This window comes from Gorilla gorilla, chromosome 14 (genome assembly GCF_029281585.2).
Source record: "Gorilla gorilla gorilla isolate KB3781 chromosome 14, NHGRI_mGorGor1-v2.1_pri, whole genome shotgun sequence".
NCBI lineage: Eukaryota > Metazoa > Chordata > Mammalia > Primates > Hominidae > Gorilla > Gorilla gorilla.
The window spans coordinates 58206397-58228387 of NC_073238.2; the positions used below are offsets into that span (position 1 = coordinate 58206397).

A 21991-nucleotide genomic window follows, 5' to 3' on the forward strand; every position below is an offset into this window, starting at 1 on the left:
TTATAGGAATAGTTAGATACATTTTTAGGATTTTTGTCAAATTTGGGAAAACCTTGACCAAATTAGTTTCATATATGATTTGTAAGATTTGGAAGAATTTTCTAAAGGACTAGCTTCTAGTTCCAAACATTTCATATTGTTTTTCTTTGCTACTTGTGTATTTCCAGTGGCAAGTGCAATGTTCATATCACTATATGTCCTCTGGCCATGCATTATTTTGTCACAATTCTGAGTGATTGGTGTGGTGAGTGTTTTACGAACATTTCTTCTATACCAGTGCAGCTAGCAGTAACTTAACTATACATTGGAAGTGACTATGAACTACATAAAATACCCCACTAAACCCAAACTAAATGAGTCCCCAGCTCAACATCCTCTTAGAAGAGCTCAAAAACCTGTTATAGCAAATGTTTCTAGGAAAGTGTGATGGAGAGAAGTTGGAATAGTCTTAATGGTTGTATTTAAAGCATTTTACTTTTTCAAACTTTATAAAAACAAATGACTTGTAAATATATTATTGAGACAGTAGAAACAGCCTGTGCAAGTGAGAGACCCTAAAGGTTAAGTTTCATTAGCTTCATGGTAAATCTACTCAAGGGATGACTATTGTAGGGGCAAGTCTGAAATTCTTAGTAAGTCCTAGAAGGAACATTTAGCACAGATTATTGATACTTATGTTTATAATGTTAGGCACTTACAACCAGTAGTTGTCAGCTACAGGCTTAAGTACCAATTCTGGGTCAACAGAAAAAGTCACCGACTTCCTCTGTTCTTTAGTGTTTTAATCTAGACCATGGTCCCTTCTTACCCTGCACATTCTCCCAGGAACCTCATCTTCTCTCATCTATTTAATTGCCACTTTTATGGTAATAATTCCCAAATCTAGCCCAATCTCTCTCCTGAACTTTAGACATGTATGTTCCACTGTTCATTGATATTCCTGCATCAACTAGAACCTCTTGTCTTTCTTTTCAACCTGCCCTTACCTCCTGTATTGACAAAAGAAAAATCCTAAGAATTATCCATGGTTTCTTACTCTCTGACCTCACCCTACCAACTGCTGAGCACAGTGCCAGGCACATAGTAGATTTGTACTAGACTTGAGGTATTATGTTATAATGTTATAATTGTATCAATAACTAAGTCCTGTTGGAGTTCATTCTAAGTATTTCTAATCCACCACTCTCCAGTCCTACTATTCTCATCCAGGCTATCATGTTGTCTCATGTGGATGGATTATTGCAATACTCTTATCTCTACCTCCTATCTTACCCCCTCCCCTAAAATTCATTGTCCACACTGAAACCTGAATGTTTTTTGAAAATGGAACTCTTACTTAGGACACTCTTCTGATGACTATTCTTCAAAGCCTTCATATTGTCCTGGGTATGAAGTTCTAACTCCTTTACCCCTCTTTCAAGGGCCTATACCAGGCCCAATCATACCTCTACTCTCATTTCTTACCACTTCTCTGAAATGAACTCTGTTCTGGCCACATTGAGTCTTTCAGTTCCTCAAATTGCCATGCACTCAGTTCCCAGACCCTTTCACTTCTAAATTTCGACTGAACACCAATCGTAATGACTCTATCACCTAAATATTTTTTCCATGCCTCTCTCCCACTCCCACATTGCTGCCAGTCTGTTTTTCATCACTTCTTTCTCTGCGATAACCTCTTAATTGATCTCTTCTTGATCCTGGCTTGCTCCTTTCAATTCTTTCTTCACTCTGCCAGCAGAATGACCTTTCAGAAACAAACATTTTATCTTATCTCTCCTTTCCTTAAACACATTAATGGCATGTATCCCTACAACTTTTAGGAGAAAAATAAAACGTCTTAACACATAGAGTCCTTTGTGATTTGGTTTCTGCCCAACTAGATCTCTAGTTTCATCTTTTACCCCTCTCTCATACAGATCATTTCCCAGATTGAGATCCTCCAGTTTTCTAAATATCATGCACTTTCGTACCTCTGGGCTATGCCACGTACAGTTTTCTTTGTGCTTTTATAGCATCCTTATCACACATTTATCTTTCCAACTAGATCACATACTTGTAGGGTTGTTTCTTTATATTTTTATGTGTTTTCTACAATAGTCACTTATTATTTTTACATTTTAACAAAATAAAATAATTGTGAGGGGGGCTATCCATTGAGGAAATTGGATATCCATTGAGGGAATTTAGTTGTAGAAGAGAAAAATGTGGTGGGAATGAGACAGGCAACAGGATGGATGGTGGGTCACAATACCTGTTTTCAAACATCCAAGGGCTTTCTTGGAAGGGTTTAGATGTCCATCTGGTGTAGATTTTAGGGAAACAGATTTCCTCTTAGTGTAAGAAAGTTGAACAGAGTTGTCTGAAGAGGGAATGAGCTGCTGAGTCAATAAGAGGTGAATGAATCACTTCTGGGTTTGTTTAGTGGAAGGGCTCTCCCTGATACAGGGAGATTTCTGTTGAAAGAGGGAATTCAGCCTCTTCTGGAAGGTTGGCTCAAGTGGTCTGTGAGGTCTCTTCTATCCTTTGAATTTCACCATTACAAAAATAATTTAATAGCTTTCCACCCTTATACCCTGAAAACAGATTGATTTAACACTATTTAGAGGGTTCTGGTGTAGCTAGAGGAGCACAGGCCCCTCTCAGAATTCAATGTTAGTCATATCTTTGGTAAGAACTATTTGATAGAGCCCTTTTCCTTCTTTGTGTTGTTCATCTTTTTTTCTCATAAGTATCCCATTCCTGATGGCCAACACATGACAGAATAGTAGTAAATGAATAACTTTCTATGTGTTAGGACACAACACCTTACTCTGTCCTATATTATGTTTCTCTTTGTGCTTGAATTATCTACCCAATTAGAATGTAAACTGTGCCTTAAATTTGTATGTTCCCCCCTGCAGCTTTAAATATGGAATTATGGAATTCTTACTAAAGATTATATTTATCTGTAGTAATAATTCCATATATAAATTAAACTGAATTGAATTTAGGCAACAGGAAAACAGACCCAACAAATCCACCCTGAAATATTTTAGTAATCTATCAATCAAAGGGATTAAAAGAGATTTTAAAAACCCCGTGAACATGGAACCTCAGTATAATCTGGCATACACAAAAGTAGTTTCTGAAATGTGGCAAATCGCCAGTCCTGGCAAATTGGAAAGGTAGTATTCCAATTACAGAGTGAGAAGTTGAATAGCACCATGGAGAATTAGGAGCAATAACACAGGATGAATGCCCTCGTCCTGATTTAGCCTCAGGTGGTCCTCACCAGAATCTGACAGGCAGATACCCTGGGATTCAGGGAATATTATAATCCCAGGGAATTCAGTCCATTGTTAATGTTGGTCAGGAATCATATACAGTATGAGTTAAGAAATACCAGAATTCATAAAGTAAGAATGTTTCTGCCTCTTTGTGGGCACCTGAAAATTGAATTGTCTGCCAACAGGAAGGAAAGCAGCAACCAGATTCCTCAAGAGAAAGGGAGAGGCTTTGGTTCTCTTTACTTGCACACTTTTCTATAGGTAGTAAAACTATCAGCATCAGTCCCTTAGTCTTAGCTGCAAAGTATCGCAGAGTATCGACTAGGGAGCTGTTGATCTGCAAATCCTCCATCTTCTCCCAGACTTACTGCATTTGAAGGCCCCCCAAGGGTCAGCATCTTGTTTGAAGCTTAAAATAATTGCTTATCTTTATAGAGGCAGAGAGGGGTCTGAGGGAGAGAATAATGAAATAAAGACTAGTGGAAGCAGAAAAAGAAGGAAGTGTTTTGGATGGGGAAGGGAGAGAGAGCTTGAAGCTTAGGAACAAATTGACCAGTTTGGAGGGTAACCTTTTTCTCAAAAATCCAATTGAAAGTGTTCACAAGTCTGTACATCTAACTGTGTTGGCTGGTTTGCAGCAGCAGAGATGATGACAAGACTGTGTGACTCCTGGATGGAGGAAAGACATTCTTGTGGTGTGTCCCAAGAGACCTTCTGCCTTCCAGCTGACAAATCATCTGTGCTTCAAAAAAATTTCTGCTTCCAATCAAGACTGAAACTGAGAAATTTTCCTGACAAGAGTGGAAGTTGTAGCATGCACAGCCTGTTAGATTTGCTTCCTTTGTTTGGTGAGAAATAAAATCACACTCCACCAAGAAATTGGAATGCCTAGGATATTCTCTGTCTCTTTCTCACTCCCTCACACATACACCTGCCTCCCCTTTGCCCCACGTGCATGCATACATGTGCACACATCTACCTTACTACTTTAGAGCCAGGTCTAATAGTGATAGACATAATCTCTGTCTGTCTGTCTGTCTGTCTGTCTGTCTATCTATCTATCTATCTATCTATCTATCTATCTATCCATTCCTGTCACTGTCTCTGTCTCTGTCTCTTTCCAATAGTTCCTAGATTATGGCTAAATTTCCCCCCACATTTGGTAGGACAAAGACTTTTTACCATTAAGGATTTTTTTTTTTTAATGTGCCTGCTACCAGTCATAAAGGAAATACCAAAAGGTCATTCCAAACAATTTTTTGGACAGAGGTTCACTGCTGAAATAGATGAAATAACTGATAATTTATCACAATAGCTAATTTGAAGGGGATAACTAGCACCTGGAAGTACAGAGCTGCTGTGTTGGTAAAAACAAAAGCAGCCGCCTTACTTTGTAATTATAGCTGATGTTAGAGGTTTTCTTTTTCTATTGTGGAGTTGTTGCCAAGGCAATAGCTTGGCAATCTTCTACACAAATGCTTTTCACATTAATCTACACAGGCTTCACAGATGTTAATTTTTGTAACACACCTATGCATTCCAGAAGAGCAAAATATATTTTTTAAAATCTGTTTCATATGGTAGGAAAAGAGCATTAGAAAACGTTTTTCTGGCCTCCTCTCTTGCTTCCAGGACACACTCACAGTGACCGTCATGGATTTTGAAATGGCCTCCAGACCTTAGCCCAGGACTGTGGGGAAAAGAGGGCAGGAAACCCAAAGAGAATCCACACGACAAACCAGATCAAGGACGTGGCTAACGGTCAGAGTTGGAAGTTCTGCTGCTGAGACAAGGTGGAAGCCAGGAGGCAGAAACCCAAGAGGAACTAAAGCCAAATGTCACAGTTAGCAAAAATCAGGGCCAAAGCACAAGACAAGAACCAAAGGAGCGATCACTGTTGAGCAAAACAGTCTAGTGTCAGCATTCAGACACTGCCCTCGATGCAATTTCTGAACACTCTTGGTGCAGCAATGCTTCTTTAACCCCAACTTGAGGCAGCTCATGTAGAAAGCATCCACTATTGCTGGGCTTTGGGAGTGTGATTAATCTTGGAGGCAAGGTGAGCTGTTAAAATTTTCACCTATCTTACACTGTGAAGAGACAGAATAAAGAAAGCCCTTCATACTTGTTGGTTCTGGAGTCATAAAGCTTACCAAAGTAGTAACATTGAAGCAGGGACTGGACCAGGGTGGGTGAGTGAGGTGCCTCAAGTACAAAACTTCAGGAGGCATTTACTCTTCAGGTCATATGAATGTGGGGCCACTGAGGCTCAGTGAGGGGAGGGGCCCCTTCACACCCCAGGCAGGGCAGCTCTGGACCTGACATCTGGTGCTCGGTGTCTCATTGATGTTAGGCCATGAGTTCATTTTGAATCAGAGTCTGTGGCGCTCATGGTGTTTCTTGAAAAAGAAAAACAACATTATTAATATTTAGCTACTCCCTGGCATTTTCTAATGTAGGATGGATAAAAATAAATGCCCAAACTGGTGAAATAGAAAAATTTTGGTTAACACCATAGTAAAGACTTTTTTTTTCATATTCTTTTGCTGGCCAGGACGTTCTAAATACCTTCCCAAGAGTATTTGCTGCAAAAAGAACAGAGAGGAAATAAATTATTGTGTGACTCCAGCAAACACTTGCCAAATGAATAGACAATGAATTAGAATTGGCAAAAGGGAGAATGGAACTCACATGAACTCAGTATCCTTTATTTTAGTTTCATTTAGTGGTTAAAGTCATACATTTGTTTTATTTTATGTACAATTTTTACATCTTTTTACAAAGGCTTTAAAAGGTATCTATATTAAGTGCCCACAAACTTTTCCTCTGAAACATCATTTAAATCACTCTGGCTGATTCTGCTCTCAACCAGATAAGGTATTAAGGAAAGACAAGAACAACAACAATAACAAAATGGTATGAAACTTTATCCAACCATGGCTTAAAAGGACTTATTGGTTAATTTGGATTTGGGTTGATGGTCAGGATGGCCTTGAAATTCATATTCTAAATTTAAATAGGGATTTCTTCAATTTTCCATTCAAGAAGTGATTCTCTTTCTTTTGTTCCACTAGGCTGTACAGATTGTATTCTCTGTTTCTGAGGCTGTCATCCGTTAGCAGGATTTACAGTTGCTGACAACTTGCTTTAATAATTCACAAGGAATAGAATCTATTTTGTGCTCTCCGTTTTCTCAGTCAGTTCAGTGATGCAGACAGATTAAAAACATGCTTTTTGTCAGTGAAATAAATTGAGAGGGCACAGAGACACCCTAGGAGGAGTAATACTGAACAAGATACCACTGTGAAATGTTTTCCCACCAGTACACAGCTAGATAAAACCAGAAACAGACCAGGCTCTGTCTTGAACCCTTGAATCTGGCAAGCCTGGTACTGAAGTTAAGCCTGCTCTCCAGGCATACCCCAAACTGTTGAGTTAATTTATATAGGCAACTGAATGTACTGGCTTTCAAGTTTTAGGGAAGGGAAATCATTTTAAGGACAAAATGAAATTCGAAATTCACACACAATTTATAAGCTGTGGCATTTTCTTTTTGTGAATTATGGTAGTAAAATGTGTAACTAGCACCTACTATGTATTGTTTATACAGTTGTCTGAAAAAGAAGATGTCTTTATTTCTGAGTAGCATCAGACAGCAGGGCAGGAAAGAGAAGGCTGCCTGGCCATGACTTCTAAGCCTCCCTGGGTCATGCTGTTGCTTCATGTTTCTTTAATATTAAATGTAACAAGTTCTGCATCAGGCTCAAATCCCATCTGGCCTCAGCCCAGAAGAGGCCCGGGGCCTGTCAGGCCTTGCAGTGCCCTGACTTTGTTGATAGATTCTGCTCATTGAAATTCAGCAGTGGAGGAAGAAGGTGCCTCCTCCTTGCAGCCTGTTCCTCTCCCTAAGCAAACAAGACTGTGGCTCAAAGGCAATGTAGACCATGGTGTCCACAGCCAATTTCAATACTTAGTTCCTTCCTGAAGCCAATCACCAGACCCACACCACAGAGTGGACACACCCTTCTGGGTAAAGAATGTATTTATTTAGGTTCATGCAGAAGCCAAAGAAAAAAGAACAGGGCAGATGAGAAAATCCTATAATGGACCTTGCAAGTGAACTGAGAGCTGTTTGGTGAATCTGGCTGACCACTTCAGCTCACTAGTGTGCACACATAACGCCCTTTCAGACTTTGGCATTCCTTGAATTTTCAGTTTGATTTTGGCACTAGCTGTTTTCATAGGTATTTTTTCTTATTCTTCACATATTTCATGCCATTATGAAAAGTAAGTGTGTTTTGGCTAGACATCCCAGCAAAAAAAAAAAAAAAAAAAAGATGGTTTGAAGGTATTATCTTCAAAAGAATATTACAAATCACGATCTGGAAGTCAGCTGGCATCTGATATATCTTTATTTGTCTACATATGTAAATGTACATAGATATATAGTTATAGATATAAAATATTAACCAAATTTATGCGTGGTTTTCTTTAGGTAACTACAGATAAAAACTGCAGTTCCACTTGGCTTTTGTAACAAGTTGGCATCTAGGTTTTCATCTAATTGGTAAATGTATATAATTTAAAAATAGCTTAATTTTTTTTCTTAGTTTTCTTTAAAATGTGAATTGAAGTTGTGATTTGAAGTTGGAGTAAAATATCACTGGAGGCCCAGACATTTCCTGAAGTTTAATAGGGTAACCCTTTGGTGCTTGGAGCCATAACTTTACCATCTGAACTGCTCCCGAAATTCCAGTCACCAAACTCTGATATTTTTTTCACTCCTCCATCACATTTTAAACTTGTAATGGACCTAAAAGTGTTTCCAGTTCACCCTTGCAACTTTGCCCCAAGCTGAAGAAAGAATCTACCCCAAAATGTGCTCTTTATAACAACAGCATTTTTCCAGCCCTTGCCTCACAAAGGTGACGTCTCTTGAAACTATTACTGCTTCAATATGCAAGGGATGTGGTCTCGGCTTCACCATAGCAGCTGCTGGGAGCAACCAGCTCTCCCAGGTTTATGCCACATAAACGCACACCCAAATACTCCAGTTCAATTTATTTTTCCTCATGCCATTACTCCTAAATATGAATTCTTCCAGGGGTGGGCAAACTAATTTCTAAGGCTGTTTTCTTTTATTTTCTTCTTACTTTCTTTCTTTTCTTTCTTTCTTTCTTTTTGTTTTCTTTCTTTCTTTCTTTCTTTCTTTCTTTCTTTCTTTCTTTCTTTCTTTCTTTCTCTTTCTTTCTTTGTCTTTCTTTCCTTCCTTCCTTCCTTTCTCTCTCTTTCTCTCTCTTTTTCTTTCTCTCTCTCTTTCTTTCTCTCTTTCTTTCTCTCTCTCTCTCTCCCCTCCCTCCCTTCCTTCCTTCCTTCCTCCAAATATCTACAATTCTTTTGATGGCATCCAAAAAATGAATGATTTTGAGGTATCTGGTTATGACTTCTATAGACCTTTATATTCTGGCTTTGAACTACAAAAAGACAAACAGGAAGGAAGGAAGAAAGGAAGAAGAGAGCAACAAAAAGCACACAAAAATCCCTCCAATCTATCAGTGAAATTGTACCCTCAAATAACATTCTATAAATTATCTTTGGTTATTTTAGTAGGAGTTATAATCAGTTTTAATTTACTCATTCAAAATTCAACAATATTTGTTGATAATCTACCTACTACATGCCAAATAGAGAAGTTATTAGCCCTCATGGTGTCTAGTTTTACTTACCATAGATATTTAATTAATGAGAGAAAAAATTAAGTAAAATAATTTCACATAATGACACATACTTGTAATGAGCTCTACCATAGCCTTCCCAGACACCCCTTCAGGTGTGGTGTTCTTATTTCCCTAGTCACTAGGAATGCTGTCTGTAGATAGCCTTCACCTCTCAGACCCTGTGATGGTTAACTTGATGGGTCAACTTGACCAGATTAAAGAATACCTAGACAGCTGGTAAAGCTTTATTTCCGGGTATGTCTGTAGAGTTGTTTCAGGAAGAGATTGGCATTTGAATCAATAGACTGAGTAGGAAGATCTATCCTCACCCAATGTGTGTGGCACCATCCATTCCACTGAAGGCCTGGATAGAACAGAAAGGCAAAGGAAAGCTGAATTTGCTCTTCTGGAGCAGGGAAACTTGTCTTCTCCTACCCTTGGACATTAGAACTTCAGGTTCTCTGGTCTTTGGTTCTCAGCCCTTTGGACTTAGACTGAAGCAAGTTACCAGCTTCCCTGGTTCTCCAGCTTGCAAATGACCTATCATGAAACTTCTCAGCTTCAATAATCATGTGAGCCAATTTTCATAATAAATCCTCTGTCTATCTATCTATCTATCATCTATCTATCTATCTATCTATCTATCTATCTATCTATCTATCTATCTATTATCTATCTATCCATCCCATTGACTCTGTTTCACTGGAGAACCCTGAGTAACATAGTTTTCTTTGGGAATTGCCTTACCTGAAGAGAGTTACCCTGCCAAAGGTCATGTTTCCTACCTATAGGGTAGTCATTTCCAATAACTGGACCCCCTTAACCCAGCTCAGGACAACTCTGAAGGTCGATTCCATCTTTTGGTAGGATTAGCTCTGGTCCTTGTTGGGACCACATCACAACCCTACTTCTTCCTCTGCCTAATCCTATTTCTATCCTTTCCATCAGTGAGGACCAAGAGGACTCCCTAACAAACTTTCTACTTATTAATCTTTACCTCAGTCTACTTCTCGGGAGTCCTGACCTGCAGCAGTTAGTACTAGCAGAATATCAAGGAAACAGACACTGATTTAGCATTTAGGGGCTGGATGACCTGCTGCCTAGCTAGGAGTAAAGACACCATCACTGGTGGTAGAGATTAGTACTATGCATGAGCCCAACAGAAATCAGCATGGCCAGCAGCAGAGATCAATGCCGAGTCCCCAGTACAGCACCAACCCTCCAGAATGCCAACCAGCCACTTGGTGGCAAGTTAAACACATTAGACATTTTCCATCCTGGAAAGAGTAGTGGCTTATTTTGATAGAAATAGAAATATATTTGGGGAATATATGTAAAAGTTTGTCTTTCCTTTCCACAGAGCTTCAACCAGCACTACTACTTGAGGACCTATACAGTGTTTGTCTGTGAGCATGGAATGACTCATACTGGCATCAGAGTTAGGGACTCACTTTAAAGGAAAGGGGATGCAGTAGTGGGCATATGACTAAGAAATCCACCGATCCTCTCATATACTGCACCACCAGAAGCTGCTGGATTAGCAGAGCAAAGGTATGTTCAAAGAACAGCTGAAGCAGGAACTTTGAGATTATACTTTGTGGGGATGGGTGTCATTATCTAGGGTGCGGTGCTTACCAATAATCAATGAATTTTATGTAGTGCTACATCCCCACTAGATAGAATACATGGGTCCTGGAATTAAGGGGTAGAGGCATGAATGGTCCTTCATCTCTCCCAGTTATCTGCTTGCGGGATGTATCTTCCTTTCCTGGCATCTCTGGGTTCTGTGGGTTTAGTGGTCCTGGTTCCCAGAGAGGAAATGCTTTCACCAGAGGACACAGCAGGAATCTTACTAAACTATAAGCTGAAGCTGACTCTTGGGCACTTTGAGATCTTCGTGCTAAGGGACTGACAGGCAAGAAGGGGATGCTTCCTGGCATCATTAGGACATTGGGCTACTGTTATACAATGGAGATAAGGAAGAATATATATGGCACCCACATTATTTATTTAGGTGCCTCTTGTTATTCCTTTGCCCAAGTTTGACAATAGTAGACAAGTGCAAAAGCCATAATCAGAGAAGGACATGGTGACTGAGAGCTCAGACCCCACAGGATAAGGGTCTGGTTCATGTTACCAGGCAAGACAAATAAACCTGTGGAGTTTCTAGGTGAGTTTAGGGAGCATATAGAATGGAGAGTAGAGGAGGGAGAATGTGATCCCAAGACTGGCTGCAGTGGCTAGAGATGTATTTTATTCCACTAAACCTCAATAAGTTTCACTAAGAATCAGATGCCCCAGCATCCTAACTAAGCTGCCTCCAGAATTTATACAAAGCAGTGGATTCAAAGGGTGGACTCTGGTGAAATGTTGCCCATATTCCTATTCAATACTTAAAATCTTACTCCTCAAGAGGTTGAGAATGTTGCAAACAGACAGTTTTAGCTTTCAGGTGTCTTTGGAAATTGTCTCAACTTAAGAGCTGCTGTGCCTTCTTGGGGCAGCTAGCATCCAATGTTGGGGGTATAAAGACTCGTCTCCTCGTTTTGAAACTTGGTATATTCTAAAAAGCCATTCTAGCTTCAGAACTCCCTGTGGGGCTGGCTGAGGTCTTTGTTGAGACTGCAGTTATAGCCTAATTTCTCCCTTTTCCCAGCATTCTTATTTTCCTTCCCTTCTTCAGGTGTTGATCAAGAGCACCTCTAGTAACTTCTTCCATGCAAAACCACTACTCACTCTCTGATTCCCTGGGCATCCACCTGCAACAGTACTATAAAAATATATAAAACAGCAAAATGAAATAGAAGATCAGATACAAGGCGAGGCTACTGTAGTTACGATGATCAGATAAGTCTCTAAGGAGCTGAGATGTGAATGATGAGAAAGATCACAGAAAGATCTGGGGGAGTAGCATGTACCATTCCAGACAGAAAGAAATATGAAGGCCCTGAGGTGACAATGAGCTTAACATGCTCCAGAAAAAGAAAGAAGGTCAGTGTAACTCAGGCATGACAAATGAGAATGAGGCTGATGGAAACAGTGGCCAGATCATGGAATTTGAACTTTATTCTAAATGCAGTAAGGAGTTACTAGAAGTAATTAAATATACCACTTTGACTTACAGGAGTACTAAATGACTTACAGGAGTTTGAAGAGTAGAATAAGAGACAATCATTATAGTTATTATATGTATTGTTATGAGACTATATAATAGTCTCACCCCAAGAAAGAGATGGGTGGTGATGGCGACAGGTGGTTGACTTTTGATATTTATTTTGGAGGTGAATCCAAAAGGATTTGTGATGCATTACAATGTAGGACAATGAAAAGAGAATAATTAAAGATGACCCCTAGGTTAGGCCTGAGCAAGAAGCAGTACCACTAGTAGGGAAGGAAAAGAGGAGCACAGTTGGAAGCAGAGGATCTAAAGCTACCTAAGGACAGGGTACAAAGTTTCCAGAGAAAAAGAACAGATTAGAGAGCTAGATTACCTTTTTAATTAAGTAGTGACTTCGACTTTGTTAACCCCTTCAGTCTCTCTTTGTCTCAGTTTCTCTGCTTTCCATTCTTTCCTAGGCCACAATGAGATCTGATAGACCTCAATATCTATAATTATAAGCTGGTTTACATTTCTCAGAGATTCTGCATTTTCAGCAGTCTCTCAGGTGACAGTGAGGTTGTGGTCTGAGGACATTTTGTGTAGCAAGGTTCCAGTGAAAATAACATCGTTGGGTCAGACAGACCTGACTTTGAATTGTTTCCTGGCCAATTATTAGTTGTGTAATATTGGAGAAGTTTAAATCTTCTCTGAGTTTAATTTCTTGTAAAAGTAGGAATAATATACCTGCCTCATAAAGTTACCAGGAGAATTAAATGATGTCATGTCTCTACAGCATAAAGCAAATAACCCAGCTTCTTACTCACAATGGGGCTAACTAATTTAGTCTCCCTCCCTCCCGCTGTCAAACAGACTATATGTTTACAGATTATATTAGCATCTTAAAAAATCGTTGCAAGACCTTAGGCATCCAGATAATTAACATGTACAGTTTTGACTATTACCAAGTAATTCCAATGGTCCACATAATGTAACAATTTGAATTTTGCCAAGGTGCACATTGAAATCCTACATACTGAGAAAAGGCTGGTTTGTAGGAGTGAGTAATTTATCTGGGGTATAGCCTATCCAATGGCAAGCATCCTCATCTCAGCCTGACTTCATGGTTCTTAGCTCATCTTTCCATCTGCATGCCTTTTGTGAAACAAGAAAACCTCTGTATCTTATGGAAAATGTCTCTGCTAAACAAAGGAACAAACAGAAAAACAAAAACTAAACTAAAACCAATTAGCAAATTGTGTTGGCATAGAAGTGAAGAAAAAGTTAAAAAACCAAAGAAACAGATGATATACAGAAAAACAGGAGTTTTGGATAAATTATGGAGTGGGAATGCCACATTGGCAGTGGCTTGGATCCATGCTATGAATGCTTTTACCATGTGCTCTCTAAGGAAATAAAGAAAGCCAATTCACAAACGGTTTCAATAAGTTTTCCAGACAGAATTTGTATTATTAGCCTTATAAATGAGTCTAGCCCCCTATTTATAGAATTCTAAAGGTCTTAAGGGGTTAATTAAAAGTTTTTAGTAATACTTGACTGAACTTTATGGGAGAAATTCTGTGCTATAATGGTATCTGTGATTTGGGGAATTTGTACATGTCTCAGGGTGTATCTCTTAAGAATTTCAGGGTCTCTTGTAATTATTTTTAATACTAACACATTGTTCTTGTTGTATAGCAAATTGCAAAATGCAAATTATTAAACCATCATGGCAGTAATCACATTGTAAAGAAATAACTTGCATATTTAATTTCTGGTTTTACAATGAGGCTATAGCATTTGCCAGTAAATATTCAATACCATTGTACACAAGCACCATGCTACGAAGTACTTGGACAAATAAGACTCATCTGAGGAATGGAAAATACTGGCTCCATGATGGAAATGTAACCTTGAGACTTGGGAGGGTAAATTATCTTGGGGCAATAACAATGTTACCTATGACTGGCAGAAGGTCATAATACTGGTGCATTTAAACAGCTGTTAGTCCCCCAGTAGTCATCTAGAGAGACAAGAGAGAGAAATCACTTATTTTGATACTAAAAACACAGAGCTAGCTCTAAAGTATCTGACATATCCTAGTCCTGATCAGCAAATCTCAGCACTTTTGCTTGGTGTGAAGTCATTTAATTTTGACTGGATACTCCCTGTAGTAGGTAAGGCTAACACATCCAACGATAGATGTATTTCCACAAAAAATGATTTTTATACTCTCATTCATGAAACATGCAGTCTCATTTTCCCAAGGCTCTAAGCAGTGCCAACACAGTATTCCTTTCATTTGAACTCTGAAGTCCTTGTAGGAATAATGATCTCACATTCCTTTGTTGTTTAAAGAGTATGAATTCTGTGGACAATCCTAAGACGAATTAGTTAGATGAAATGTGGTATTTTCTGGGGCAGGTTAAGGAGACTGAACCACAGGATTGATAAAATTCAACTGGATGCCAATTCTTTTGTATTATTTTCTGGCACCCTTATTTAAAATGCAAATACCCAGAGAGAGTAATACATTAAAGAGCATTAAGAAGTAAATACATGGGTGGTGAGGAAGACTACCCAATGTCTTCAACAAAATTCCATAGGAAGCGTCCCTATCTTTTACTTGGTTTAATGAGATTTGAAATGAGATAAGTTCGAATTTGACATCTGCTACTCTTTAGCTCCTTGCAGCAATTACTTAACCTCCCATAGTCTCAGTTTCCCATGAAAGTAAAACAGTGATAATAGTAACAGTATAGTAGCATTGAAGGGAGGAATTGATTAGATGACATATGCAAAAGACACAGAAGAGAGCTGGGCAGATGGGAAAAATTTAACAAAAGTTTATTTTTCTCTTTTGATTAAAAGTACTTGAATATCTTATTACATTTTCCCTTCCCACTTCACTAGGGCAACACCAGTGGATAGGCACCCCCGCTCAGGAGACCAGGAAATCTCCCCTAATAGGACTTCCAAGTGAATTATTGAACAGGGAAGTTATTTAAAAGTTATTGAATTACTGAAAAGAATTTCAAGAATCAGTGGTATTCTGTGGAAGTTATTAGGTGTAAGATAGGGACTCTTCCTATGGAATTTTGTTGAAGACATTGGGTTCTCTTCCTCACCACCCATATATTATTATTATTATTGAGATGGAGACTTGCTCTGTAGTCACCCAGGCTGGAATGCAGTGGCACGATCTCAGCTCACTACAACCTCTGCCTGCTGGGTTCAAGCGATTCTGCAGCCTCAGCCTCCCAGATAGCTGGAGTTATGGGTGCGCACCACCATGCCTGCTAATTTTTGTATATTTTTAGCAGAGATGGGGTTTCACCATGTTGGCTAGGCTGGTCTTGAACTCCTGACCTCAGGTGATCCACCCACCTTGGCCTCCTAAAGTGTTGGGATTACAGGCGTGAGCCACCTTGCCCAGCCATATTATTTACTTGGTTCAGATTTGTTATACCAAGTAATTCAGAGGTTTTTTCAAGAGAAGAAATGTAGAGGATAAAATGTTAATACCTTAACAATTATCAGACTCATTATTGAGCAAGACTGGAGTAGCAACAGAAGGAAGTCTATTTCTAATGTCCTATTCTGAAGAAGTATCTCATTTCTCTATTTTTAGAATGCTTAAAAAGTTATTCTATCACAAAGGAAAACATAGTCCTACCATATGATTTACCAATTGTATTTCCAGGTATTTGCTAAAATGAGTAGAAAACTTATTTTCACACAAAAACCTGCACACAAATGTTTATAGTAGCCAAAGGGGATCAGACTATGTCAGCCCAAAATATGCCACTTCAGCATAAGTATTATTTTGGGCTCAAGGCAATTATACGAGGAATTCTCTGACATCTCTCTTTCTGCCTAAAGCATGGCATAAATTTCCCTTTGTGAAGGCATCCTCCCTCTGCTCTCCCATGCCAGGAGGCGGTAAACAACTCTCATCACAGGAGACAGAAAGCTGGCATGAGATGTGTCTGCATAAGCAAACCTTACTAAAATAACACTTATCTTCCATTAGTTTCCCCCATATATTTACCTTTCTGTAATTGAATGTCCCTAGAAACTCAAACTGCTTTCCTTTGTTTTGTCACTTCTCCACACTTTATCACCCTTTGTTAAAGTGGTATATAAGTCCTGGGTTTTCACTTATTTTCACTTATTTATTTGGGTTTTCATTTATTTTTGGTGAAGCTCCTTTGTGCATGCAAAGTGAACCATATCTCCTATTAATCAGTCCTTTGTTCCTTTAATTTGCAAGCCTCTTTCATTGAACCTAAGAAGGCAAAGAAAACTTTTTTCTCCCACTCTACATAGCTTTATTCATAATTACCCAAACTAAAGGCAACCAATGTGTTGTTCAATGGGGAAATGGATAAACAAACGATGGCATATTCATATAATAAACTATCATTCAATGATAAAAATAAATCAGCTATCAAGCCTCAAAAAGACATGAAGGAAACTAGATCATATTGCAAGTAAAATAAACCAATCTAAAAGGCTGTATACTATATGATTCCAACTATATGACATTCTGGAAAAGACAAAATTGTAGAGAGTAAAAAGATCAGAGGTTGTTGTGCGTTTGATGGGGGATGGAGAAGGGGAGAGGAGAGATTTTTAGGGGATTTTTAGGGCAGGGACACTATTTTGTATAAAATTATAATGGTAGATAGATGATATTATGCATCTGTCAAAACTCATAGAACTGTACAAGACAAAGAGTGAATCTTAAACTATAGACTTTAGTTGACAATAAAGTATCAATATTGCTTCATTAATTGTACCACACAAATGCAAGATGTTAATAATCAGAAAACTGGGAATAAGGGAGGGTAGGTTGGAGAGAGGGTATATGGAAACTCTCTGTACTTTCTGCTTAATTTTTTTGTAAATCTAAACTGCTCTGAAAAAATCTATTAATTAAAAAGTCATTTAAGGATATCTCATTCTTTATATGTCTTATTAAAATACAACAGATATAGGTAGAGAGAAAAGAGGGAATAAGAAGAGTGTAAAGCAAAGGGAGAGGCAGAAACATATAAGAATTATAAGACAAAGAAAATGAATTTGTGCCACCAGAAAAAACATTAGAAATTTAGAGAACCATCTTTTCTTTGTTTCTTTTTTTTTCTCTTTTCTTCCTTTGCTCCTTTTTAGGGAATTGGAGTAGGAATTGGGGATTTTAGCAAACTTAGAATGTGGAATAAGTTGATGGCATTGGAATTTGTAAAATAGTTTGTGCACTTTTCCTGAGAGCGTGCATTTTACTTATTGTTGATGGAAGGCTAGAGTGTCTGGCATGGTATATACTTATGAGATGATTAAGCAAAAGATGGCTTCTGGCGGGGGGTGTGTGAAGAGGTATAAAATCATGGGGCTGAACAATTGGGAACCTGCTCTCAGTTTGAACAAGAATAAACAGGCCTTACTAGGAGTACTGGAAATCAAAGGCAATGGTGATATGAGGCCTAGAGTAAGGCGAAGGGGTGTGAAGTAGATGACAGTATGTCCCCCAAATGAATTTTTCTTTTATATCAAGGTATAACATATATATAGGAGAGTGCATGAATCTTAAATGTATAGCTTGTTGAATTTTTATTTATGCACAGACCCATGGATCCACAAACCAGTTCAAGATACAAAATATTTCCAGTACCTTAGGAGGCTTCCTTTTGCTCCTTCCCAGTCAATATCCCTGTCCTTAGAGGCAATCATTCTGATTTGTCACTATATGTAAGTTTTGCCTGTAAATCTCATATAAATGGAATTGCACTATATGCACAACATTTGCATCCAGCTTTTTTTACCCAACGTATGTCCGTGAGAGTCTATATTGTTTCATGTAATAACAGTGGCTTTTTAAAATTGGTATTCATATATTTTATTGTATGAAATACCATAGTTTATCCATTTTATTGCTGATGATCATTTGGGTTGTTTCCAGTATTTTTGCTTTAATGAATAAATTTGCTATGAACATTCTTTTATATGTCTTTTGGTGGATATACACATCTATTTCTTTTGTGTCTTTACCAAGAAGTGGACATGCTGTGTCACACGATAGGCACATAGATATTGCCAAACATTTTTCCAAAGCAGTTTTACAATTTAAATTTTATAGCAACATATGAGGATTCCAATTGCTCCATATCTTCAGCAACTTTTGCTAGCACTTGTCTTTTAAATTTAGTCATTACAGTGAGTATAGAGTAGTAACCATTCTGGTTTTAGTTTGTATTTGCCCAATGGGTAATAAAATTGAGCATTTTTCCTGTATAATTATTGTTCATTTGTATATCCACTTTTGCAACGTTCTTACTCAAGTCTTTTGCCAATTATTCAACTTGGATTTACTTCTTATTATTAATTTGTGGAAGTTCTTCATATATTCTAAATATAAGCCCTTTGTCAGATATTGCAACTTTCTTTTCAGTCTGTGGCTTGCCTTTTCACCTTCTTAATGTATCTTTTCATTAATAGAAGTTCTTAATTTTGATGAAATCTAATTTATCAATTTTTTGTTTTAAAAATAGTGCTTTCCTTACACGGCTTGGGTCTTTTCTTATTCCAAGTTTTTAAACATATTATTCTCTTTTCTGTTTCTCAGCAACATGTATTGAAAATTCCAGTCTTTTCTCCCTAAATGAAGTGGTGTTTTTGTTGTATATCAGATGACTGTATATAACTGGGTCTTTTTCTCCATTCTTCTTCGTCTTATTGCCATATTTGTCTGTCTTAATGCCAGTATCACACTGACTCAATTACAAAGCTTTATAAAAGCATTTGTAGCTTATCTTGGTGATTCTAGATAGTTTGCATTATCATATACATTTTACAGTCGGTTCTAAGTAAACTCTTCTTTACAATTTTGTACCACTAAGTTGTAGCTAGCACACTCTCTAATTTTTCATATTTTTTTAAGTCAAAGTTACATATGTACATAATTTAAATAGTCAAATAGCACTATAAACCTTTAAATGAAAAAAGTAGTCCTTTACTCCTAAACCTCATTTCAAGAAGCAACCTTTTCAAGTCTTTTAGTATTCTTCTGGTATTTAATTTAATATTTCTCAATAACATAATTTTATTTCTTGATTTTCAGCTTTAGATGTTGTCTACTATGGAGCATAATTCAGCTCTCTTACATTTTCTCAACATAGGTCACTTTTGTTAGGTCAATATTTGTTAGTTATATTATTATTATTATTTCCATGTAAATATTCTTCGCAGCATTCTTCTTCTTCTTCTTCTTCTTCTTCTTCTTCTTCTTCTTCTTTTTTTCTTTTTTTGAGATGGAGTTTTGCTCTTGTTGCCCAAGCTGGAGTGCAATGGCTCGATCTCAGCTCACTGCAACCTCCACCTCCCGGGTTCAAGCAATTCTCCTGGCTCAGCCTCCCAAGTAGCTGAGATTGCAGGTGTGTGCCACCATGGCCGGCTAATTTTGTATTTTTAGTAGAGACGGGGTTTCACCATATTGGTCAGGCTGGTCTCAAACTCCTGACCTCAAGTGATCCACCTACCTCGGCCTCCAAAAGTGCTGGGATTACAGGCATGAGCCACTGCACTCGGCCTTCACAGCATTCTTCTATACCTTTTTGTTTTCCCTAGAGATAATAATCACCTCCTTGCCCACATTCGTTTTGTTTTATATAATTTACTACCATTAATTCATTCTTGAACTCTCCCAAAAATGTTTCCTTTGAATATATTAGATTACATCAGGAAACCTATCACATTTTTTTTTCTTAAAAATATCTCTCTCGTAGCCCTCTATTCCCCCTCAAGTCTGGACTGACTGATCTCTAGGTCTACAATGAGAGTTAGATGTTGCCAAAGAATCTGCCTTCATGTGTTAATTTATTTGTGCTGCTATAACAGAATACCACAGACTGGGTAATTTATAAGCGATAGAAATTTATTTCTCACAGTTATGGAGGCTAGGAAGTCCAAGATCAAGGCATCGGCACGTTTTGTGTCTGGTGAGAGCTTCTCTCTGCTTCCAAGATGGTGCCTGTTGCTGCATTCTCTGGAGGGGAGGAATGTTGTGTCCTTACCTGATGGAAGGGCGAAAGAGGGAACTCACTCTCTCCAGCCCTTTCATACAGGCCCTAATCCCATCCACAAAGGCTCTGCCTTCATGACATAATCACCTCGTAAAGGCCACACCTCTTAATACTATCTCATTGGCAATTAAGTTTCAATATACAAATCTGGGTGGACATATTCAGACCATAGCATTTTATTACCATTTTTGGGATTCCCTTCTCCTCTTGTGTGGGACTCCTTAATTCCAGCGTCCCACATCTTCCTCTTTTTTGATTTCACCCTTTGTTTTGATAGAGCACATTTTGTAGTAGTTTCCTAGGAAAGAGTTCATAGGACATAAGTGTTTTGAGAACTTGCTCCCTTTGTTTTAGTATTATAATTAATTGATCATTTGACTAGGTGGTGAGATGGAAAGTTATTTCTCTTTCTGGATTTTGAAGGCATTTCTCCATTATCTTCTAGCTTCTGATAATAGACTTGTTATTTTGCAGTTGTAATAACATAATGCAATCAATGTTAGTTTGATTCCTGATCCTTGTCTGTTTTTTACTCCCAAGAAGGTTTTAGAAATTCTTTGTCCTTCAGCTTCTAAAATGTCCTGACTATAGGAACTAATATGGATCTTTGCTCATGCATTGTTCTGAGCATTTTGTGGATCCTTCAATGTTTTTTAGTCCTGATACATTTTCAAATTTTTTAAAAATAATTTCTATCTCCCTGGGTTTTTTTGTTTATCTCTCTTAGGATTCCATTAAAATGATATTGGACCTCTAAATCAATTAAATTTTTAAATCTTTCTATTTTCTATCTCTTGAACTATTAGACTTTCTACTTGATTTACTAAACTTTATCTTCCATTCCTTCTATTAAAATGTTCATTTCTGCTTTTGTTCCCTTGATTTCCAAGAGTTTGTTTTTGTTCACAAAATATTGCTTTTCTTATAGTCTCCTGTTCTTGTTTTATGGATGTTAATTCTTTTTTTATTTCCCTGAGAATTATGAGGATTAGTTATGTTTTGATTGATGGTTTCTTAGTGTTTTACTCAATGCCTTTTTCCTTAAATTTCTTTTTTTCTCTTTTTTGTTTGTTTTGGTGTGGCTTATGTCTTCTATACCATAGGTCTTTCTCATATTTTTATTATTGGCTGTGTGCTTATTTATGGTTAAGGTACAAAAGCAGGCTGCTTATAACCTCTGAATGAGTATGGATGGGACTTGTTGAGAAGTGAGTTTCACTCTAACATAATATCTAGCTGAGGTATTTTCTTAGAGGAAACCCAGCTTTAATATCTGCAGACATTTTTGCTGGGCCAGTTTCCCTGGATATGAATCCTCCTGTTTCATGCCTGAGGGTTATGACTTCCTGCCAGCATTTCTAGGGCTGATTGGCAAAGAGGGCTGTGGTGGGGGTGGGGAGGGCTCACCTTTCGGAAGTTTCACATTTGGCATGTTCTCCCTGTTTTCAGTATAGTTCTTCTGTACTACGTGTAGTGAGATGAAGCTAGAGTTTCTCTGGTTCAGTCTTTCCTGGAAATGAATATACCTTTTGTTTTCTCTCAAGCGGGGAAAGTAGGTAGTCCTTTGCTTGAGCAGGCTGCTGGAAGAGATCTTTGGGGATAATTGTTTCTTATACGAATTTTCAATGAAATTTCTGGCTTCTAGCCTCACTTGAGACCCACACTTTCAGAGGTAGTTGATCCCCCAAATACTAAGGCTTTTTGTGGTTTTGTAATATGCATCTACTTATTTCTGGACTTACCTTGGAGGTTTCCCCACCCCATAACTCTTCCGGGATTTTTCTAGTTTCCCAAGTTAGCAATCATTCACACATCTGATTTCTGATTTTC

The 21991-nt window shown here is 38.0% G+C and overlaps 1 long non-coding RNA gene across 3 annotated transcripts in view; it reads left to right on the forward strand.

Annotated features, from left to right (window-relative positions):
* Nucleotides 1–21991, forward strand: part of LOC129526312 (uncharacterized) — a 71594-nt gene that overhangs the window by 25396 nt on the left and 24207 nt on the right. For 2 of the 3 annotated variants that reach the window (XR_010130557.1, XR_008670967.2), the window contains one exon: nt 10344–10534. This is a non-coding gene — a long non-coding RNA (uncharacterized lncRNA). Of the gene's footprint in view, nt 1–7739; nt 7834–10343; nt 10535–21991 lie in introns of those variants that run through there. The other variant, XR_008670969.2, reaches the window with a different exon arrangement.